A 14,954-nucleotide genomic window follows, 5' to 3' on the forward strand; every position below is an offset into this window, starting at 1 on the left:
ACACAGCAGGGCCCAGAGGGGAAAGACGTAAAATTGGGGTAAATTATAAAACAAGGGATGTATGATAAATTTGAAAACACTTTCATACAGAGCCCTGGTTTTTCGGGACACGTGTCACATTGATGTATTGTGTCCTTCCTTATCCCCCTCTTATAGCAGACTTTGCACCTCTTTTGACTTTTTGCCTTCTTGCCAGTTTGGGGAACTTCTCCTGGAAAGTGTTGCCCTGGTACGATGCGTGTGGCCTCGCTTCCAGAAGTACTGGGTGCCCCCCCCCTTCTTGGTCCCTAAAGATTAGGTTCTTGATAATCACCACTTGAAATTCCAGGAAAGTTCCCGTCTGGCTTGCACATCGACGTAGCACGTACACATTGTACAATGCCATCTGTATGATGTACACGGCCAGCTTCTTATACCAAACCGCATGGCGCTGTAGGGCTTCAGGACTTTATCTGACAAGTCCACCCCTCCCATGTACCTATTGTAGTCCAGGATGCAGTCTGGTTTGGGGGTCTCTGTACTGGTACCTCGTACTGGTACATGGGTACTGGTGGGACATCTCTCTTGTCCTTGTACTTGACACACAATATGTTGCTGCTAGAATGTGCCCTGCTCTCACCCCTTCTTGTTTGCCCAAGCAGAGTCTTAGGGAGGCCTCTCAGATTTTTTCTAGCAGTGCCGCATGCCGCAGTACTTCTGGAAGCGAGGCAGTTGAAGAGCGGGACGCTGGTATAAAAATTATCCAGGTAGAGGTGGTGACCCTGGTCCAGCAGTGGGTGCACCAAATCCCACACAATTTTTGCATTAACTCCCAGTAAGGGGGGGGGGGCATTCTGGGGGCTGAATACTGGTGTCCTTCCCTTCATATATCCTAAACCTGTAGGTATACCCTGATGCACTCTCGCTCAGCTTATACATCTTCACGCCATATCTTGCCCTCTTACCAGGCAGGTACTCGCGGAATTGAACCCTCCCTTTAAAATGTACCAAGGACTCATCAATAGAAATACACTTCTCGGGGGTGTATGCTTGGGAAAACCGGGCACTGAAACGGTCTAATAGAGGTCTCCGTTTATACAAACGGTCAAAACTGGGGTCATCTCGGGGTGGGCACGGCTCATTATCAGTATAATGTAGGAAGCGAAGTATTGCCTAATTTATTTATTTTTTTAGGTTCCAGTTCAGATCTGAAGTTGCTTTGAGGGGCCCATATATTAGAAACCCCTATCAAACACCGCATTTTAGAAACTAGACCCCTCAAAATAGTCACAACAGCATTTAGAAAGTTTATGAACCCTTTAGGTGTTTCACAGAGATTTAGAGCAAAGTAGAGGTGAAATTTACATTTTTTTTGTCAGAAAATCCTCTTTATACCATTTTTTTTTATAACACAAAAAGTTTTATCAGCGAAATGCTACTCAATACTAATTGCCCAGATTCTGCAGTTTTGAAAAATATCCCACATGTGGCCCTAGTGCGGTAATGGACTGAAGCACCGGCCACCGAAGCAAAGGCGCACCTAGTGGATTTTGAGGCCTCTTTTTTATTAGGCACCATGTCCGGTTTGAAGAGGTCTTGTGGTGCCAAAACAGTGGAAACCCCCCAAAAGTGACCCCATTTTGGAAACTAGCCCCTTTGAGGAATTCATTGTAGTTTTCTTGGGGTGCATGCGGCTTTTTGATCAGTTTTTATTCTATTTTTAGGTGGCGTGGTGACAAGACGACAGCAATTCTACTATTGTTTTTTTATTCCTTTTTACAGCATTCACCGTGCGCTATAAATGACACATTCACTTTATTCTGCGGGGCGATACGATTATGGCGATACCATATGTTTATATTTTTTTTATGTCTTATGGCGTTTGCACAATAAAATACGTTTTGTAAAAAATCGTTCACTTTTTGTGTTACCTTATTCTAAGAGCCAGAACTTTTTTATTTTTCCATCAATAAAGCCGTGCGAGGACTTATTCTTTGCGTAATGAACTGTAGTTTCGATCAGTAACATTTTTAGGTACATGCGACTTTTTTTTTTTTATCACATTTGGGTACATGCGACTTTTTGATCTCTTTTTATTCCATTTTTTGGGAGGCGAAGTAACCAAACAATTGTGATTCTGGTATGGTTTATTATTATTTTCTTTTACGGCGTTCACCGCGCGGGATAAATAACAAAATAATTTTGTAGTTCAGGCCGTTACGGACGCGGCGATACGAATTATGTATAGTTTGTTTGTTTATATATTTTTATTAATAATAAAGGAGTGATAAGGGAAAAGGGGGGATTTTTACTTTAAAATCTTTTATTTTCTTCTTTTTACACATCTTTTTTTAACTTTTTTTTAACTTTATTACTTTGTCCCATTAGGGGACTTGAGGGCAGGAGGTCCTGATTGCTATTCTAATACACTGCACTACATGCGTAGTTTGGTGTCTGGTTGCCATAGTCACCATCGCCGGCCGCTATTGTGTAGCAGGCCGGCGATGGCAGCTTAACCCCTAAAAAGCCTTGATCGCTTTTGAACACGGCTTTTCAGGGGTTAATCAGCGAGGACACAGCGATCGGTCCCCGCTGTAGGAGCTGTGACAGCTGCTGTACGAGACAACAGCTGTCATAGCTCCTGTATGTGTCGGGAGGACGGCCGAAATGGCCGTTACTCCCGAGACGTACTATTAGGTCATGGAGCGCGAACGCTATGGTTACCATGACCTAATAGTACGTCCAGGAGCGGGAAGGGGTTAAAAACTTATTGATTAAGGGGCGTGGTACGATGGTTAATCCGTATATTGGACAAGATTTGTATCTATTGTATAGATGCTCTAAATAAAGTTATAATAAACAAATTTCTAACAGGATCCGCTAGTCTGTTTGATGTAGATAGTTTCATCTAGACATTGACCTATTGTACCTCAATAGATTAGAGCTGAATATAAGCAGTTTTAAAGGGAAGGTGTCATGATTTTTTTATTATATTGCTTTTAATAAAATATAAACAAAAATTTTATTTATTAGTGTCACTTTCTAATTTTTACTGTGTTCAAACTTTTACTTCTCTATGGGGGCTGTCATTTTTTTTTTTCATCTCTGTATCTGTAGTTAATGTGTCGAGAATATGCGCCGCTCCCACACAGACCAAAACGAAGCAGAGCGAAATCCGGCGCCATTTTCATGTGGACCGGAAGCCGCTGCCGGACAGTACGATGACTACTTCAGGCCGCGGCTTCTGGCCATATGTTCAACGAAGCGAAGGCGCAAGGAATAGGAGCGTAGAGCAGCGGAGGCGGCGGCAGGAGCAGGTAATTTATGTTCGTGTATGTGATGTGTGTATTATGTTCGTGTGATACTGTCTGCTGAGCCCTGTATCTAATCCTCCTACACTGCGCAGTCGCTCAGAAAATGACGGCACACAGTGTAGGAAGTTTGAAGATTCAAACCCCTCCTTCTCCTGGCACTAGCCAGAAGAAGGGAGGGGGGATTGTGTGAGGACACTAGAGAGTGTGTCCACCCCAAATTTGCAGCATAAATCAATGAGGCTGCTTTACCACAGTGACCATGTTGCAATTTTGGGAACGGCTCACTCTAGTGCCCAGCACATGGAAAGGTTATAAATTAGAATCTAGTTTTGTAATATTTCCGGACTTGTGAAAAAATTAAAAAAGTTAAAACAATGTGTAATCACTCAAATACCAATTGTTTAACTTAAAAAAAAAAAAGTAATAATTTCTAGCGACACATTCCCTTTAACTGTAGTTAGAGAGGAATCACGGATTTAACCAATAGTATATGGGTCAGGATTTATGGGAGGTTAGTGCACACTCCACGAAGTGATGGGAATCTATGACTTTGTGGGTTGTGGTGAAGTATATATGGAAACTTAGCTTCCTTAGAAAAACACCTATTGGTTGTGTTCCTTTGGTGAGAGATTCCACGATATATATTATGCACTCATGATATATACTATGTTATTTGAGAGCCAATTAGGTACTATTATTTGTCATACATCGTAATCTTGGTAAAATAGTCCACTGTTCACACTATGACATGATTTAGGAGAGTAGATTAATTCCAATTATCGGTTGCGGATTGCATCTGATTAATATACATAAGTGTATGGAACAGTTGGACTATGGACAGACTTTTCAGCTAGTAAATCCTGTAGGGCATGTTAGATGGAGATATTACACTCAGATAATGAGTTCATTATCTCGGTTCAATGTGGTTGGATAGTGCATCCGTCTCATTACTACTGGAGTGTGATGATCGAGCCCCCATGACGCTCTAAGTGAGTATTGGGAGGTTAGTATGTCAAATACTAGGGTTTGATCATAGACAGCGCTCAGTTAGCCCATGCGCAGCTGTAATATGAAGCTCGTAGCCAGGAACCAAGATGGCATCGACGCATGCGCTAGGAGGGTACTGTGATTATACGAACTTTCTATCACTGTACGAATGCGCACTTGTTAATGAACGCCGATACGGCTGTGGCGCTGCCCTGACATTATTCGTCATGCACCCAAGTACGTTTTTTACTTGTTTTATGTGTGGATTAATTAGGGTACATAACAGGCATATGTGTTTTAAGGGGCGTGTTTCACATGCCACCATATGTGTTTAAACTTGTGATGTTCACTTTATTTGTATGCTTGAGAAAGACTCCAGCGGGGGTCGAAAAAGATTTAGTACTTACCGGTAATCGGTTTTTCATGAACCTATGACAGCACCCCTGGAGAGACATCCCTTTCGCTGGACAGGAAGCCTGAGGATAACAAAAAGGACACACCTCTCCACACACCCAGTCTTAGGAAGAACTCAGGATGAGAATTAGTTATATATATATATATATATATATATATATTAATTTTTTTCAATTTGCGCCAGACCAGTGGAATTACCTCACACCTTCATATATACAGTATTTACAAGTATACATGTTGGCACTCAACCTTATGAGGACTATATACACGCTACAAGAATTAGGGAGGGTAACAGAGGGGTGCTGTCATATGTTCATGGAGATGTACAATAGAAGTCAAAATTTAGGATGGGACCGCAGCTTGTAGTACCTTTCTGCCAAAGGCCAAGTCAGAGGCTGTATGCAATTGTAATCGGTAATGCTTGGGGAAGGTGTGAGGAGAGCTCCATGTAGCAGCCTTGCATATGTGATCTAAGTATGCCTCTGCTCTCTCCCTGGTGGAGTGGGCTCTGAAGAACTCTGGAGAATGGAGATTTTGACTTACATAGGCTAAATGTATGGCCTGTTTAATCCATCTCGTTATAGTGGATCTACCGGCTGCCGAGCCCTTGTTGGGACCCTGGAACTGGACAAAACTGATTTTCTGAGGTTCTTAAATCTTTAGTGATTTCTAGGTATTGGATTAAGCACCTCTTTACGTCCAGGCAGTTAAACTGCTGTTCCCTCTGATATTTCGGGTAATTACAAAAAGAGGGAAGAACAATTTCTTGGTCTAGATGAAACGGGGAGACTACTTTAGGGAGAATCCCAGTAAGTTTTATTATGACCCTGTATTTCCCTTCTGGTTTCTTCACCAGGAAGAAAGGGGAATAAACGCCAAGGCCTGCCTCTGCACTTGAATTAGGACCCCTTCTCATATAAGCGACAGAATTTCTGCCTCTAATACTTCTTGTTTCTCTAAATTTTTTAGGGTCTTTGTGGGAAAGAATTTGTTTGGGGAAGAGATCTGAATTCCAGGACATACCCTGTTTTTAGAATTCCTAGGATCCACGGATTTGATGTTATTTCTTCCCAATTTCTGTAATACCTGGAAAGACGACCCCCCACCATGGCCCTTCTGGCATAATTGCTGGTGGTCTCCGTTTTTGGGGTAGTTTTGGAGGTCTGAAAAGTAAGCCCTTGTTTGTCTTAGGAAATGTTGAGGGCCTAGTTTCCAGTCCCCTAGGGTTAGGTCTTTTATTAAATTTCCTAGGAAGAAAGGAATCTGTTGGTTTCCCTTGTGTAGGGAACCCCTTCTTCCTATCAAACGCTTTTTCTAACAGGTCATCTAGCGGGGGCCCAAACAGATAATCACCAGAGAAGAGAATAGCACATAGCTTTCCTTTGGACCCAGTGTCCCCTTCCAAGTTTTTAGCAAGATAGCCCTCCTGGCAGAGTTTGAGAGAGCCGCTGATCTGGCAGAGAGGCGCACATAATCTACCCAAGCATCGGCCAAAAAATCTGCTGCCTTAGATAACTTTGGAAGGGAGGAGAGGATCTGATCCCTAGAAGTTCTCTCTCTAAGGTTGAGCTCTAATTGCGCTAGCCATATCTTGAGACCTAGCCAAGGGGCTGCAATGCCGGGCTTAAAAGCCCCCGTAGAAGCTTCCCAGGTTCTCTTAGGGCTTTCCTATCCATGGGATCGGATAAAGAGCCTAGATCCTCAAATGGAAGAGCATTCTTCCTAGATATTTTTGCCACTGGGGCGTCAAGTCTAGGGGTATTATCCCAGTCCTTGCAGACTTCATCTTCAAAGGGATATTTCCTCTTAAGAATTTTGGGAATACCAACTTTCCTATCTGGATTTTTCCATTCCCTTTTAATGAGGCTTAATACATTCTTATGAATGGGGAAGGTTCTCGGTTTTCTAGGCCCCAGGCCTTCAAACATTATGTCCTGGACAGAATGAGGCTATTTGGGTTCATCGATGTTCATAGTTGCTCTTACAGTTTTAAGAAGCTGGTCTACGTCTTCTGCTAAGAACTCCCTCTCCCCCCCCCCCGTCCTCGTTTGAGGAATTATCTGAAGAGATCCGCTCTTCTTCTAGCTGAAAATCCTTTTCAGCAGAGGAATCGGATAAATCTAACAAACTAGAAGAGGTTGATGGAAGATCCTCAGTTTTCTTTAGGGAGTTCCTAACTTCTGCCCTCACAATCTCTTTAATGCTCGAGACCAGACTTGTAGATTCTTCCATGATGATTTTATCTAAACAATTCTGGCAAAGTCTTTTATTATAAGAGGCTGCTAGTTTCTTATGACTAACTGTGCATTCTTTGTTACAGGTTTTATCGAGTTTTTTCCTAGGACCTTCCCTGGCCTAAACACATGTACAAGAGAAGAGAACAGTATTAGCAAGAAAGAGGTTTTGTTTTTTTGTCTTACCCTATAATCCTGCCTTCTCCTCAAGTAGGGGACTGGAGGATCTTGTGGTATCCGAGCGGTCAGCGCGTCCTGTTGCTTCTCCTGGTGTTTCCATTATGGAAGGAGATGCTGGAGACTGAGGCTCCATCTTGTCCAGGCCTAAATAGGCATTAGATTGGCTTGGGAGGTCCTCTGCTCCGGATGCCAGGAGCCCAACCTCCCCGTTGGGGCCGCCGGATCAAACGCCTCCTGGAGCGTAGGACGCGTCACCCCACCAGAAGTGACGCGTCGCGGCGACCGGAAGTTTCACACGGAGTGCGCCGGAAGCTGCCAACACTGGGCATGCGTGCCGGCCCCACAAGGGAACCGAGATGACCCCGGGAGAACCGCTCTCCCGCCAGAGGAAGGTCCCACCCCGTGGGACCTAAAACCACCTCCAGGGAGGGAGGCGATGGACCGGGAGAGCAGGGAGTAACCAACCCAAGGCTTAAGATTGCTCCCTCCGAAGGAGACTTACAGCTTCCAGGGCATCCCTAGGGAAAAAAAGGTAGGACCTTGCTAGGAGGCCTGCAACCCATGGAGAAGTGCTTTTTTCCTAACAGGACGATCCCATCCAGAGGACAGGAAACCTGACTGGGTGTGTGGAGAGGTGTCCTTTTTTATACCCTCAGGCTTCCTGTCCAGCGAATGGGACGTTTCTCCAGGAGTGCTGTCATAGGTGAAAGGGTAAAATAGCCTTTTTGTACCATTGGGATGTGTGAATAAACACCAACAGTTTTTGATATAATGGATGTTGTCCTCATGTCTTTTGCCAATTAAGGAATATCCGGATAGGATTTTCGAATATGGAATTTGCATTCAGTCTTCTTTGAAGTGGGAAGTTCCCGTTTAATTGAGTGCTGTGTATACGTCATAAATGTCTCTGATGGGAAAACCTCTTTAAGGCCGGATTCACATGACCATGATTGGGCTGTTAAAAACAGTCAGTGTTTCGCCACGGTACATGTAACGGGACTCCTGGCATCATAGTAATTTAGGCTACGTTCATTCGACAGTGAAACAAAATGGCCATTAAAAACTAATAAACGGTTAGTTTTTCCTGGCCGTTTTACATCACTGTGTCTCTAAATTTTTCTCCATTTCCATTCCGTCTTTAATGGCCGTTTGCCAACCATTTTTAATGGCTATTTGCCATCTGTTTTTCCTGGCCGTTAATAAAATGGATGGATTTCATTTGTGGTTTTTTTTGTCCCAACCCCCTGAAAACACCACAGTTCCCATGTAGATAGTGCCGCAATGCCCTGGTAGATCGTGCCACTGTAGATAATGCCCAGATACAGTGCCCACATAAAGTGCCACAGCGCTCACTGTAGATAGTGCTACAGTGCCCACATAGTACCACAGTACCCACATATTAAGTCCATTGCCTTTTGTACTCCTCCGGCCACCGTACTGTTTGCGGTCGCCTTGGCTACGGCCGCGACTGTTTATTTACATTCAGTACCTTTCGATTGTCTCCACGTATCCTAAATAATCTGTTGCACGAATTCACCACATCGATTGTCTTAACCCCTACTACAAGGTCTTCCCTCATTTTTACTATATTTTATTAAATGTTATTAAATGTTAGTATTAGGTGTTTTAGTCCGCTGCAATTCTCCTTATTAACAATAAATTTTTCGTCTACCCAGGTTTAATTATTTATTTGTCACACAACTTGACATCAATTTGATTATTCCAACATACTTTGTTATTATGGTAATTGTATCTGTTTGCGCTGAACTTTGACCTGCCTTTGTCTTTTGGCGGTTTTTTGGTCCTCAGCTCTGTCTGAATTGGCCCAATTAACACTATCACAACACCAGTATATATACATGCTTATCTTCTGTCTTTGTTACTTGCCTGATGAAGACGCCAGTCCGGCGTTGAAACGCGTAGAATCTGTACTATGACTACTCAATAAATTATTTTCATATTTAAATATATCCAAGCAGCGCCTTTTTAATCCCGTTTTTATTCCTACTAAGCACCACATATTAAGTGACATAGTGCCCACAAAGATAGTGCCATGCACAGTGCCCATGTAGATAGTGCCATACCCCCATATAGTGCCACAGTGCCCATGTAGATAGTGCCAGAGTGCCCATGTAGATAGCGCCAACCCCATTGTAGATAGCGCCACTGTAGTTCCCTCTAGGAGCTGAATCCTTCGCAAGACCTTTGCTGACGCTCTGGCCAGGGTTTCCGCTTCAGGAGAAGCCACTGTCGTCACGGTCTATATGTGGACAGTGACTTCAGGGGCTCCTCCTGGAGCGGAATCCCCGACCAGAGAATTGCCGCCGGTCTGGCCGGGGATTCCGCTCCTAAAGGGAGCTACAATCGCGCTATGGGGGGGGAGGTGCTATCTATGGGGGAATGTGTTATGTACAGGGGGTGTGGCTGTTCTGTATCATTTTGTTCAGTACAGAACAGAAGTTCCATGGAGAACAAGGGACTCCTAGCACCATATATGACTAGAATGCCAGGAGTCCCGTTCACACGTACCGTTTTTCACGGCTCCATCACGGTCGTGAGAGCTGGGACAGAACAGGGAGCAGATGAGGAGAGGGGGCGCAGCTTCTCAAACTAGGCGGACCAGGGAGGTGACGAAGCGCACCACTAAGGAATCGATGCAACGATAATATTAAAACGTTGAATCGTTACAGACCTGGAGGGCGAATAAATCCGATTAATATGATTAATAGCCCAGCCCTAGGTGTGCGAGAGCACAACGGGGTACATCTGCGGGTTTTTGTTTTTTTAATTTATGAAGGCAAAGACTGCCAAAATTATCCGGCTGCCCAGAGACAATTGACACATCAGGCAAAATTGTGTGGGACATAATAGTGCCAAGGGTACCACATCTTCACTGATAATTTTTATAGTAATGTCCCCCTATTTAACCCCTAAAGGACACAGCCTGTTTTCGCCTAATGGTGCAGGCAATTTTTTTTAAAATCTGACATGTCTCACTTTATGTGGTAATAACTTTTAAATGCTTTTTTTTTTTCAAGCAATTCGGAGACTGTTTTCTCGTGACACATTGTACAGGGTGGGCCATTTATATGGATACACCTAAATAAAATGGGAATGGTTGGTGATATTAACTTCCTGTTTGTGGCACATTAGTATATGGGAGGGGGGAAACTTTTCAAGCTGGGTGTTGACCATGGTGGCCATTTTGTATCCAACTTTAGTTTTTTCAATAGGAAGAGGGTCATGTTACACATCAAACTTATCGTGAATTTCACAAGAAAAACAATGTTGGATACAAAATGGCCAACTTCAAAATGGCCACCATGGTCAACACCCAGCTTGAAAAGTTTCCCCCCTCCCATATACTAATGTGCCACAAACAGGAAGTTAATATCACCAACCATTCCCATTTTATTTAGGTGTATCCATATAAATGGCCCACCCTGTACTTTGAATTAGTGGTAAAATTTGGTCAATACATTGTGTTTATTTGTGAAAAACACCAAAATTATGAGAAAATTGTAAAAAATTTGCATTATTGAAAACTTTAAAGCACCTGCCTGTAAGACAGATAGTAATACCACACAAAATAGTTGCTACTTCATATATCCCATATGTCTACTTTATGTTGGCATCGTTTTTTTGAACACTTATTTTTCTAGGAAATTACAAGGCTTAGTTAGAACTTTAGCAGCAATTTCTCATATCTTCAAAAAAAATACAAGAGCCTTTTTTTATGGATCAGTTCAGTTCTGAAGTGGCTTTGGGGGCCCTATATATTAGAAACCCCCTATAAATAACCCCATTTTAAATACTGCACCCCTCAAAGTATTCAAAGTAGAATTTAGAAAGTTACTTAACTCGTTAGGCGTGTCACAGGAAAGGTGAAATTTACAAAATGTTTAATTTATTTGCAGAAAATCTGTTTTAAACCATTTTTTTCTGTAACACAAAGTTTTACCAGAGAAATGCAACTCAATTGCCCAGATTCTGCAGTTTTTAAAAATATCACACATGTGGCCCTAGTGTGCTAATGGACTGAATCACAGGCCTCAGAAGCAAATGAGCACCCAGTGTATTTTGGGGCCTCCTTTTTATTAGAATATATTTTAGGCACCTTGTCTGGTTTGAAAAGGTCTTGTGGCGCCGAAACACAAAAAGACACCATTTAGCAAACTACACCCCTCAAAGAATTTATCAAGGGGTATAGTGAGCATTTTAACCCCACATGATTTTTGCTGAAAATAAAGCCCCACAACATTTGAAAAGCAAACTATGTTTTTGGTAATAAAATTTAATTTTAGCTCAGATGTTTCCATTTTCACAATAAAGGAGAAAAAGAAGACCAACAATTGTAAAGCAAACTGTTCTGAGCACGGCAATACTTCACATGTGGTAATAAACAGCTGTTTGGTCACACAGCAGGGCTTACAAAAGAAGGAGCGCTATTTGGCTTTTGGAATCAAATTTTGCAGGAACGGTTTGCGGCACCATGTCACATTTGCAAAGCCCCTGTGGGACCAAATCAGAGGAAACCCCAAAGAGACCCCATTTGGGAAACTAAACTGCTAAAGGAATTTATTACGCGGTATAGTGTGCATTTTGACCCCACAGGCTCTTTGCTGAATTTAGTGGAATTATGCAGTGAAATTGAAAATTTTATTTTTCCTGATAAAACTTGGAAACTTTCAATTTTTACAAGGAAAAAGGACCCCAACATTTGAAAAACAAATTTCTTCCGATTACGGCAATACACCATATGTAGTCATAAACTGCCGTTTGGACACACGACATGGCTCAGAACGGAAGGAGTGCTATTTGGCATGCAGATTTTGCTGGTTTGTTTTTTTTGGGCTTGATGTCGTATTTGCAAAGCCCCTGAGGTACCAGAGTACACTGAAAGCCCCCAACTAGTGACCCTATTTTAGAAACTACACCCCTATGTCTGTTTGTTGTTCTCAAAAGGCATCCAAGCAGCTAAACTATTTGACCCCAAATTTGGCACATATTTACATCGGGTGTTCAGGAAGGTTTTCGTAAAGGTCCTGACCTTGCTATTGTTCTCGGTTATCAGCCATTATCACATGTTCACGATCCAATACTATAAAAGTGAATACAGACATTCACTTTTATAGTAAAGATGCTTTTATCTGGCAGTAACAAGTAGTGCACTTTGCAAGATAATCCTAGATGGGAAGGTATAGGTGGTTACCCATAGCAACCAATCAGATTACTAATGGCCAGGAGGAAAGCCGCATTACTAGCTGCAGACACTCCTCTTGCCCAACTGCAAGCTGATCAAATGCGCCATACTGCTGCTCGAGCTTCTGAAACGCCTCAGCAAACTCTGGCTCTCTCAGCAATAGATCAGACAGGTGGCTCTCAAACGTAAAGACTCCTGCCCGAACCCAGGCCAGTCAGCAAGCTGATAGAGCACATCATCATGTTCAGCGTGCTAATGAGTGGGCTTTCATGCATGATGCGGTTTTCAATTATGATCCAACCATGGCCAACTGGTAATAAAACTGCCAATGTTGTTAATCTAAAGGCTCTGTCACAGTCTTATGACTCCATTTCCTACCAGTTTAGCGGTTAGGTATTTAGGAAGTTAAATAAACAGTGTGTAACTGCCAGGGTATATAGGGCTACTAGCGATTTCCCCGCACCTTGAAAATATGAGGGCATGGATTAGACTCCTGGGCATGTTTGTACTTTTCCTAGTAACTTTTACTAGTACTGGTACTTTTTCTAGTAATAAATAAACGCAAATCGTATTGGTCTAATTTTACCACCTACATAAATTATAATATCTGAGGAAAAAACAAGGTCAGAATTACTTGAAAGTGCAAAACCATTACCGAGTTATTCTCTAATAATTATAAGCAAACAAGATTTTGGAAATCTGGTATGTGTGACGAAGTCCTTTTCAGGCCTGGTCAATAAGGGGTTAAAGATCTGGTAGAGTTTGTACAGTAGAATAAACATTTTTGCAGAGAATACTAAAATGTATAAAGTAATCAACATAAACAAGGACAGTACTCTTATAGATGGATCTGGATAAGTTGAAGGCTTGGGCAGAGAAGTGGCAAATGAGGTTTAACAATGATAAATATAAGGTTATGCACTTGCGAAAAATGGACATGGAAAAAGACTTCGGCCTCATGCACACAAACGTGTTTTTGCGTCCGCAATTCTTCTGCAAATGTGCGGATGAATTGCGGACCCATTCATTTCTATGGGCCCATACACATGACTGTGGTTTATGCTGACCGTGTGGGGGCCGCAATTGTGGACTGCAAAAATTCAGACAAGTAATTTTACGGTCCGCAATTGCGGTCCGGCACCATTGAAATTAATGCACATCTTTTGTGTGCATGGTCATTGATTGCGGACGGCCCACGGATAACACTCCGCGACCGTCCATGCCGTAATCATGGACCATGCACACAGCTACTGTCGTGTGCATGAGGCCTTAGGAGTTTTAGTTGGGGTCCCAGAGCTGCTGCCAAGGCGAAAAAGATCATTGAGTGCAACATAACGAGAACATAGTTCTACCGCTTTATAAATCACTAGTCATTGTGTACAGTTTTGGGCACCAGTACAAAAGACATAGTAGGGCATGAGTAGGTACAAAAGTTGGGCAACCAAAGTAATTAATAAAAGAAGGCGGCTGAGGGTGTACTAATAACTATGTATAAATGTATCAAATGTCAATGCAGATATCTCTCTCATGATCCATTTATACCCAAGACTTTAACTATAACAAGGGGCATACTGTGCGTTTAGAGGAAAGACGTTTTCAACACAAACATAAAAGGGGATTATTTACTGTAAGAGCAGTGACACCATGGAACTCCCTGCCAGCGTAAGTTGTTATGGTGAATTTACTAAAATAGTTCGAGAGGCCTGGATGCCTTTGAGTGTTAGGAACTGTTCATTCCTTCAGGAATTTTGAGGCAGATTTTGACCTGCCTGCAAATTATTGCTGCGATTTTCATGCCATTTTTCGTGGCGTTTTTCTCCCATGGACATGGAGCAAAAAACGCATCAAAAAACACTTTCTCTGCTTCCCATTGATTTTAATTTGCGGTCAGAGCCTAAAAACCACAGTGGAAAAAAACGCCTCTGCCTCTTGTTGAAATCAATGGGACGCGGTTTCATAAGTTTTTTGGCGCTGATTTCAACGTGGTTTCTGTGAACTGGGCCTAAAAATATTACAAGTGAGGTTTACTAGATTACTATGAATCGGTTGTTGATCCAGAGATTTATTCTGATTGCCATATTGGAGTCGGGTAAGAATTCTTTCCCTTAGATGAGGAAATTAGTTTTTTGCCTCAGTGTTTTCTGCCTTCCTCTGGATCAACATTGCAGGATAATAGGCTGAACAAGACGGCCTTATGCCTTTTTACTATATTCATATGTATTTACAGCTGCCTGCAGCCCCCTCTATTACAATTTGTAGGGTAGTGCTGTAATTACTCACCGTCTCCTTCGTATACACAGCACTAGTGTTCTTTTGCATGATCTGAGACAGGAAGGGGTAGAGCCAGGGAACAGAGGAGATAAAAGGCATGTGATGTTTAGCTCCTATACTAAAGGGAGGGGGTGAAGGGAGATAATCACTGTGCAGAGTACAGGACGTCACACAAGCAGGAGATAAACACCAGGAGCCTGGGCATGTGACTGCATGTAAAACTGGCTTAGAGACATTTCAGTTACAGACAGTACAATAGTCAGTGACAGATCTTTACTGAAGCTAAATCATTTGCACTTAAAGATCGGAAAACCTCTTTAACAGCAAAGGACTTGTGGTGCCACAACAGTGGAAATCCCCCAAAAGTGACCC

At 42.6% G+C, this 14,954-nt stretch overlaps 1 protein-coding gene across 1 annotated transcript in view; it reads right to left on the minus strand.

Annotated features, from left to right (window-relative positions):
* Positions 1-14,634, minus strand: part of LOC142660246 (uncharacterized) — a 54,630-nt gene extending 39,996 nt beyond the window's left edge. Inside the window, exon 1 of the mRNA XM_075836828.1 lies at positions 14,592-14,634. The gene's annotated coding sequence lies outside the window, so the exon portion shown is untranslated. The remainder of the gene's footprint in view (positions 1-14,591) is intronic.
* Positions 14,635-14,954: the final 320 nt, after the last annotated feature.

Source organism: Rhinoderma darwinii, chromosome 9 (assembly GCF_050947455.1).
Source record: "Rhinoderma darwinii isolate aRhiDar2 chromosome 9, aRhiDar2.hap1, whole genome shotgun sequence".
In the NCBI taxonomy this organism is placed as follows: domain Eukaryota; kingdom Metazoa; phylum Chordata; class Amphibia; order Anura; family Rhinodermatidae; genus Rhinoderma; species Rhinoderma darwinii.